Consider the following 8,908-nt stretch of genomic DNA (forward strand, 5'->3'; position numbering starts at 1 on the left):
TGTGGCCCAGACTGGAGTGCAGCGGCCGCTCCCGGCCACCGCAGCCTCGACCTGCCGGGCTCCGAGATCCTTCTGCCTCGGCCTTCCGAGGAGCCGGAACTACAGGTGCGCGCTACCACGCCAGGCTCATTTTTTGATTTATTGTAGAGATGAGGTCTCGCCAAGTTGCCCAGGCGGGTCTCGAACCCACGGGCTCAGGCAATCCACTCACCTCGGCCTCCCAAAGGCGCAGGATTACAGGCTGAGCCACCGAGCCTGGCTTACAAAAATTATTATTATTAGTGTTGAGTCAGGGTCTCACTCTCACCCAGGCTGGAGTGCAGAAGCACAATCAAAGCTCACCAGAGCCTTGAATTCCTGGGTACAAGTGATCTTCTCACTTTAGCTTTCTGAGTAGGTAGGACTACAGGTGTGTGCCACCATGTCCGGCTATTTATACCTTCTTGGTTTGGGGTTTTTTTTTTTGTTTTTTTTTTTGAGTTGGAGTCTTACTCTGTCGCCCAGGCTGGAGTGCAGTGACACACTCACAGCCACCACAGACTTGACCTGCTGGGCTCAGGCGTTCCTTTCACTTCAGACTTCCAAGTAGCTGGAACTACAGGTGTGTGCTACCATGCCCGGCTGATTTTTTGATTTATTGTCGAGAAGAGCTTTCAACAAGTTGCCCGGGCTGGTCTTGAACCCATGGGCTCAGGCAATCCTCACACCTCGGCCTCCCAAAGTGCTAGGATTATAGGCGTGAGCCACCGCGCCAGGTCTACACTTTATTTTTTTATTTTTTGTAGAGACGAGGTCTCACTATATTGTCCAGGCTGCTCTCCAGCTCCTGAACTCAAGGAATCCTCCTGCCTCAGCCCCTCCATGTGCTGGGATTACAGGTATGAGCCACAGTGCCCAGCCAGATGGCTGTTATCAAAAAGACAAGAAATAAGTATTGGTGAGGATGTGAAGAAAAAAGAACCATTGCACACTGTTGGTGGATATGAAAACTGGTAGGGTCATTACGGAAAACTAAAAACAGAACTACTATGTGATCCAGCGATTTCCTTTCTGGATCTATACCCAAAGGAAACAAAATTAGTACCTCAAAGGGTATCTGTGCTGCCATGTTCATTGCGGCATTATTCACAATAGCCACGAGATGGAGACAACTTAAATGCCGCTGATGGATGAATGAAAAAAGAAATTGTGGTATATTCACATATGTGTACAAGGTGTGTTATTCACGCTTATCAAAGGAGGAGCTCCCTCCATTTATGGCAACAGGGGTGAACTAGAGAATCTGTGCCAAGCGGAACAAGTCAGACACAGAAAGAAAAAGACTGCTTGATCTTACTAACATGTGGATTCTAAAAAACTTGAATACATAGAAACAGAGTAGAACAGCGGTTACCAGGGTCAGGGATTTGATCAAAGGGTTCAGAGTTGCACTTATATAGGATAATCAGTCTCAAGATTTAATGTACAGCATGAGGATATAGTTAATAATACTGTATTGTAATAACACTGTATGTTGATAACACTCTATTGAGAGTTTGCTAAGAGAGTAGATTTCAGGTGCTTTCACCATACACGCGCGCGCACCCACACGGTCTCTATGAGAGGAGATGGATATGTAAACTTTCTTTACTGTACTAATCATTCACTATGTACATATATGAGGGGAATCCCCCGAAAATGGCATTTATTTATAAAAAATGTTTATTTATTCTTACATGTTTAAACTTTTGTCAACCGCAAAGTACTCTCCATTTGAGGCAATACACCTATCAAGATGCTTTTTCCACTGCCCAAAACAGTTTTGGAACTCATCTGATGCCTTTTAATGCTTCTGCTATTTTTTCCTGTCATTTTGTTTCACCTCGTCCACGTTGGCCAAACGTTTCCCTTTGAGGACTTTTTTCATCCAGGGAAACCAAAGTCACTCAGGGCAAGATTGGGTGAATAGAGGAGGGTGGGACGTGGGGGTCATACATTTTGGGTCAAAAGCTGCTGTACACTCATGGGTGCGCTTGTAAATCGCCCATCATGAAACAGGCAAATGAGTTGAAAGAATCTCCAAGAAAAAATTCTGTGAAGTCGAATGCAGCCTCTCACAACAACGCTAGCTAGTACACTGATGCTCATGGGTTCCTAGAACACTTGCCTAGTGGAAGAAGCCTGTACCTCCAGGGGCCTGGCCTCCAAATAATAATTCTGCTTTTTTGGTGGGGAGGTCATATAGACACACACATAGATACACGCGCACAGATATATATTATTTCCTTTCCTTTGAAAAGAAAAAAACGGTGTTAAAATTATAATACTCAACATATACTGATAACAAAAGATGAATACAAGTTAACGTTTGACTTCTGCAATTATAAGAGGTGCTCAAAGTGGTTACTATCAGTGTCTAGACACTTCTGATTACTGTGAACTATGCAGGACTTGTTGCTATGCGAGGCCTCCCAGATCTTCTCATGTGCATTTCACGCACAGTACCATGCGTCTCTAACTTATCACGAATGCGTGCAATTGCTAGGCACGTTGGAGATTCTGTTGCATACTAACTCCTCCATTGTCGTTGTACCTCCAAAACCTTCTCAAACTTCCAATATCACTTCAAAATTGTCTTGTACTCCTCCAATGACAACCAGGCTTCTGCCATTTCCTTTGTCCTGCCTGTCGCATGGTGACTCTAGTATTCATTTGATTAACGCCGTCTTTTGAGCGAACGTCCTACTACACATTGCTACCGGAATTCAATCCAATTTCAAAATGTAATACACAGATAACATCTCTTAAAATGTGTATATATTTTTTGGCCCCCACGGCATACATACTATATATATATATATATATATATATATATATAAAATGTTGCTTAGCCAGGCGTGGTGGAAAACTTTGGGAGATTGAGGCGAGAGGATCATTTGAATCTAGGTGGGAGGATTACTATTTTTATTATTATTATTATTGTTATTATTATTTTGAGTCAGAGTCTCACTCTGTTCACAGACTAAAGTGCAGTGGCACACTCACGGCTAGTGCAACCTTGACCTGCTGGTCTCCGGCAATCCTTCCGCCTCAGCCTTCCAAGTAGATGGAACTACACATGTGTGCCACCATGCCCAGCTAATTGTTTGATTTATCTAGAGAGGAGGTCTCGCTAAATTGCCCAGGCTGGTCTTGAACCCCTGGGCTCAAGCACTTCTCTTTCCTCGGCCTCCCAAAGTGCTGGGATTATAGGTGTGAGCCACCACACTCGGCCTCTTCTGATTTTAAAGTAGCAACTTCTTTGTTTTTCTCTCTAGTTTTTTTTTAAGCTTTTAGGTATGAAACGCTTAACTAATATAGTTTAGTTTTGCTTACGCTGTGCTTTATATAAATACAAGCATATCATCCATATTCTTTTGTGTCTTGTTTCTGTCATTCAGTATTCTAAGATTCATCCATATTGCTACATGTAGCTGAAGTGCATCCATTTTGATTTTTGTATACAACCACTTATTTATCAATTCCTCCAAAGGTCAAGAACCTCCAGGGACTGTCCGCACTGTTGATGTATTTCAACCCTTAGCTTGCAGGTTCTTTTCTTCCAGTCAACCCAGCTAGCCTGCTACATACTTCTATAATCCTTGATGTTGTGTCAATCGAAAAGCAAAACCTTCAGGACTCCTAGGAGGCTGATAAACTAAATAAAAGATGAACTAAAAGAAATGTGATCTTTCTAGTAAAAGTTTTCTGTCCTCATTTTATTCAAAGTGCCTGCATAATTTAAATTCTATGGGTGATGAGAGCGGTGAGTTATCTGAAGATAATCAATACTATCTAACTTTTATCTTTTCTGTAATACCTTATTCCTAGTTATTTCACTTGTAGCTATACACATTTTATGATTTCAATAGAGGCTTTTCTCTCTTTAGAAAAAAAGACATAATTTTCTTTGAAGTTAATATTAATATGAAATTCAAACCCATTCATATGGTAATTTCATCATTCAAATTTATGACTGTAATTGAGAATCTTACATTATTTGATCTAAGGATAATCAAAATGAATAGCGCTATGGTCAGATCAAAGTGGGTTTTCAACACATGCAACACCAAAACTAAATGGGGTAATTTAATACTGTCTAATATAATATTCAGTATTCATGGAATAGTTCCCTCAATTTCTTCAGACAAAGTTATTATTCACTCTGAAGGACAAATTTGAATAAAGAAACCACCACAGATGCTACTGCCTATCAATTTCAACACCTGGAAAGTCTTAACACATGTGAACTACTTTTCGAAGACATTCATTCATTCACTCAGTGGTAGAATGCCCATTAGGAACTGTGTTAGGTGCTAAGACTACAAAAGTAAATCAAAACAAGACAAAAAATAATTAGTCCCTTATTGATTATTTGGGTGGCCAAGAGTTGAGCAGAAAACCTACAGAGTAAATGGGTCACATGATTGAGCTAAGTCTAGGGTATGATGGGGAAATGAGGGAAGAGTGCATAGGGCAATGATAGGTGAGTTTTGAGACAACTTCCTAGAGCAGCTGAATATGAAAAATAGTAATAGCCAGGCAAAAGGCGATGGCAAGGACATTTCAAGCAGAGGGGAACAAAAAAGGAAAGATCTAGCAGTGAGAAAGAGCATCTTATGGTCCCAGAATTGCAGGGGACTTAGTACGACTAGCTTGGAATGGGAGGTGAAGAGTAGTAAGAGATGAGGCTGGGGAGGTGTGTTGGTACCATAGCATAAAAGGCCTATGGGCCATTGCAGTGAGGTGAATAGTGTCTCCCTAAAATTCACATCTTCCTGGAACCTCAGAATGTGACCTGATTTGGAAATAGGATCTTTGCTGATTTAATTAGTTGAGAATCTCAAGACGAAATCATTCTAAGGTGGGCCCTAAATCCAATGACTGCTGTCCTTAAAAGAAGAGAAGACAGAGAGACACACACAGACACCAGACGCTGCAGCCACGCTGGTATTGGGTGTGGTTAAGAAGACAAGGCCAAAAGAAAACCAAGGCAGAGACTGAAGTAATGAAGTTACAAGCCAAGGAATGCCAAGAATTTCAAGGAGCTACCAGAAGGTAGGAAGAGGTAAGGAAGGAATCCTCCCTAGAGTTTTCAGAGGAAGCAGGGTCCTCCTAATATCTGGATCTCAGACTTTCACCTCTAGAACTGTGAAAGAAGAAATTTCTGCTGTTGTAAATCTCCAAGTGTGTGGTAATCTGTTATGGCTAGGAAACTGATACAATCAGATTAAGGAGTTTGAGCAGACATATAGATAGCTGCATGCCATATGACATGTTCTTTGAAGGGGTTTAAGCAGAAAAGGACACCAAAAAAGATCATTCTGGTTGGGCATGGTGGCTCACACCTATAATCCCAGCACTTTGGGAGGCTGAGGTGAGAGGATTGCCTGAGCCCACGGGTTTGAGATCAACCTGAGCAACTTGGTGAGACCTCATCTCTACAATAAATCAAAAAGTTAGTGGGACGTGGTGGCACATGCCTGTAGTTCCAACTACTTGGAAGGCTGAAGTAGAAGGATTACAAGAGCCCAGCAGGTGGAGGCTGCGGTGGCTGTGAGCTTGCCACTGCACTCCAGTCTGAGTGAGAGTGAGAGTCAGACTCAAAAAAAAAAAAAGAAAAAGAAAAAGAAAAAATGTATCTAAAAAAAGTCATTCTGGCTGCAGTCTAGAGGATGGATAGGAAGAAAGACTGGATATAGGGACACATCGGAAGGTCTAGGAAAGTCTTAGCTAGGGGAGTAACAGAGGAGAATGCTCAGAAGTGAATAGATTTGTGAGCTATTAGGTTGTTAGAATTGCTTGGGCTCCATCACTGGTTTTGTTTTTATTTTTATTATTTATTTATTTATTTTTGAATTGGAGTCTCACTCCGTCGCCCAAGCTAGAGTGCAGTGGCATGCTCGGCCACTCCAGCATCGACCTGCTGGGCTCAGGCAGTCCCGCTGTCTCAGCCTTCCAAGTAGCTGAAACTACAGGTGCACATTGCCACGCCTGGTTAATTTTGTGAGTTATTGTAGAGATAAGGTCTCGCCAAGTTGCCCAGGCTGTTCTTGAACACTTGGGCTCAGACAATCTGCTTACCTCGGCCTCCCAAAGTGCTGGGATTACAGAATTAAGCCACTGCGCCCAGCCTTATTTTTATTTTCTATTATTTTTTTTTAAAGCAGGATTTATTGAGAGGACGAAAAAGCACCCAGAGCAGAGAGGACCCAAGGGGATTGCCCCATCACTATTATTAGACATGAAGGTTTGTGAAGAGTAAAACATCAAGGACTGACACTCAACATACAGGCTAGCTTGGCTGTAACCCCTTCAAAGAGAATCTGTTTCCATTCATGGATCCAGCAATCACGGAGGACATGGCAGACATGTTTGCGCCAGTTGGAGCAATCTGTTTCTTTGTATAAACTGAGATATTCAGGGCCTGAAAGACCGTAGAGAGTCAGAGTTATGGTAGCCTTACTGAGTTATTTATGAGCAGAAAAATCAAATTCAAAAAGAGAGAAAATAGATAAAATCCAAGAAAAAAAAAACACTTAGGTGAACTTGAGAGAGTTTGAGGAGATTCCTTTGATGCTAGTTATACTTCTCGTAATTGCCTTCTAAGAGATTAACCTTAAGCACATGATAAATGTTAAGTAATCCCACTATCTCACACTATCACAGTAGGTCTCTGGTTTAGGTAACTGTATAAATAGTAGGACCATTTTTCAAGAAGGAAGTATAGAAGGGAAAACAAGTTTTGAGGCAAAATTATGAGCTCAGATTTGAACGTTTTGCCTTCATAATACCTATAGGATATCTAAGCAAGTCCACGTAGACACAGAGGAACTTACGAGGGTGCTTTTGATCAGACTGCAGCTCTGAAAGTCCTCACATGCAGAGATTAATGGTGCAATTTTCTTTCACAGTCAGTGGAAACAGTGAGGCAAAGATGGTGAGAAAATGAATATTTGAAGGTCTCCACTATTCCAGAAAGGAAGAGGAATTTACAGAAGAGGATAGAAGGAATAGCCAGAGAAGTAGAAGAGCCAGGAGAAGGGAAGATCAACAAAGTCAAGAAATGAAGGCATTTAAGGAGGTTAAGATCATCAGATTCTGGGGAGAGTCCATTGGTTTTTTAGCAAAGAAGAAGCTATTGTTGACTTTGGCAAGAGGACATTTGGAGAAGTAATGGGGGTAGAGGAAAGACTGTGGGTAGAATCCATGGATTATGTTTTCAGTGGGCTGAGCTGCAAGGGAAAGAAAAGACATGTGGAGGCAACCAGAAGGGAACATAGGATTATGCTTGACTAAGATGGAGGAGGTTCAAGGTTGTTTACAGCCTGAGGGAAGAAAATCAGTTGATAGAATTTAAAGATATTAGGCTGACGTGGTGGCTCATGCCTGTAATTCCAGTACCTTGGGAAGCCAAGGTGAGAGAGAATCACTTGAATCCAGGAGTTCAAGACCAGTCTGGACAATGTAGTGAGATTTCATCTCTACAAAAAACTAGCTGGGCATGGTGATGAGTGCTTGTAGTTGTAGCTACTCCAGAGGCTGAGGTGGAAGAATCACCTGCGCCCAGGAGGTTGAGGCTGCAGTGAGCCATGAGTGTGCCACTGAGCTCCAAGCTGGATACCTACTCAAAAAAAAAAAGAATTTAAGATGCTAGAGAAGTAGTAATTGATGGACTAAAGTCTTGGGATGTGAGAGCGATAGATGCAATGCCTAGTTAGTTGAATAATTATCCTCTTCCACGATGGTGAGAGGGACTAGGGGGAGGGGTGAGAATGAAAATAAATCTATAGGTTGACAAGAAAAGTAAAGAGCAGAGGAATTTTCCCTGATGACTTCTGTCACTGTGTAGTAAGATGAGATACAGGAGATTAAATGTGTGTTAACTGGAGAAAAGGACCTGAAGTGCAATTTGTAATTATAAATTATTTGAATAATTCTTCGCCTAACTTCCAGACTGTCCCCAAATGTGAAATGAGCAAGAATACTTGGAATCACGTAGGAAATGCTCTGTAGAAGGAAAATCACCCCTGGTCCACAAAGCATCTATAAAACTTAAAAACTTTTCTTTGCAAAGATAAAGTCGAAAATATACTATCTCACACTATCACACTAGGTCTCTGTGTGACCTAGTGTATTGTCTCAAGAAATATACACAGAGACAGCTGGGCTCAGTGGTTCACACCTATAATCCCAGTGCTTTGGGAAGCCAAGGTGAGAGGATTGCCTGAGCCCACGGGTTTGAGATCAGCCTGGGCAACTTGGCGAGACCTCATCTCTACAATAAATTTAAAAAATTAGTCAGGCTCAGTGGCGCATGCCTGTAGTTCTAGCTACTTGGAAGGCTGAGGCAGAAGGATCACCTGAGCCCAGCAGTTCGAGGCTGTGGGGGCTGTGAGCATGCCACCGCACTCCAGCCTGGGCAACAGAGTGAGACTCCAAATAAAAAAAAAGAAATATACGTGGAGACACATATACACACACATACATGCATGTGAGTACCTGCCGGAGACCAGCTTCAGCTGGGCTCAGGGTACCCCAAAGGTGGAGACGGAGTCGGTGATTGAGGGGAAGAAGAGAGAAAGAAAGAGACTGGACTCCAGTCTAGTGCAGAAGCAAATGAGTGATATTGGGAATTACAATGGGTCTTTTATACACAAAGTCAGATGTGGGAGGAGCGTTCCCCACCCACCAGAAACCTTAATCCATGAAAACTTAATCAATGATTGCCTTTAAACCCTTTTCATATAATAATCTTAAAATCTCATAACAAAGGATAACCTAATCTGTGACTGACATCTTCTATAAACCTTTTTCATCCTAAGCTGATTGATTTATGCCAAGTTAAACAATTCTATAGAAGCTTAAGTATTTACTTTACAACGAAGTG

Source organism: Carlito syrichta, unplaced genomic scaffold (genome assembly GCF_000164805.1).
Source record: "Carlito syrichta isolate Samal-C Ts95f unplaced genomic scaffold, Tarsius_syrichta-2.0.1 Scaffold316508, whole genome shotgun sequence".
NCBI lineage: Eukaryota > Metazoa > Chordata > Mammalia > Primates > Tarsiidae > Carlito > Carlito syrichta.